Raw genomic sequence first — 998 nt, 5'->3', positions numbered from 1 at the left:
CCGCATGCGTCCACCAGGGTGCGCCGCATGCGTCCACCAGGGTGCGCATATGCCAAATATTTGCAATCACCTTCTGCCCATATCAGTATGAGTCCAGCTGCAAGCCTTACAAGGTTGGCTAAAATCCGACCTTCCAGACAAGAGTTATTGTCACTTCCCGTTTTGTCGCGAATGTAAAGGATTTTCTTTATGCTTTTCAACAAGTCATATTTAGTAATCAACAGTTAGCGAATACGGTTTCAGTCTTATATCTTACATTTTGCCAAGCTGGAAGAGTCACCCAATCATCATCAGTTTCTTTTCTGAGAGGGCCAGGATTAAGTCAAGTCATGAATCAACAATGCCAATGTGTCTACAAGTGCTCACTGATAAAGCACAAAACATCTGGTCTAGATCAGATGATGTATCACTGAGATATAACTCTTGTAATAATGTAGGGGGTGCACTGGAGTGAAATGTTAAACAACAAAACCAATGTGTCTCGAAGTGCTTACTGATCATGCACAATAAATCTGGTACATATTGGATGATATTTCACCGAGATATAACTGTTGGAATAATCTAGGGGTGAACTTGAGTCAAATGTTAAATTACAATATCAATGTGTCTAGAACTGCTCACTGATTACACACAAAAAAATTGGTTCAAATCGGATGATGTATCACTGAGATCTAACTTTTGTATTAATCTAGGGGGCGCAATGGAGTCATATGTTAAACCATAATATCAATGTGTGTAGAAGTGCTCACTGATTATGCACAATAAATGTGGCACATATCAGATGATGTATCACTGAGATATAACTGTTGGAATAATCTAGGGGCGCACTGGAGTCAAATGTTAAAGAACAATACCAGTTTACAAATCGGATGATGTATCACTGAGATCTAACTTTTGTATTAATCTAGGGGGTGCAATGGAGTCATATGTTAAACCATAATATCAATGTGCGTAGAAGTGCTCACTGATTATGCACAATAAATGTGGCACATATCAGA

This window comes from Nematolebias whitei, chromosome 3 (genome assembly GCF_014905685.2).
Source record: "Nematolebias whitei isolate Nwh7 chromosome 3, NemWhi1, whole genome shotgun sequence".
Lineage (NCBI taxonomy): Eukaryota > Metazoa > Chordata > Actinopteri > Cyprinodontiformes > Rivulidae > Nematolebias > Nematolebias whitei.
The sequence above is the reverse complement of the archived record's forward strand: the minus strand, read 5'-3'. Positions refer to the sequence as shown.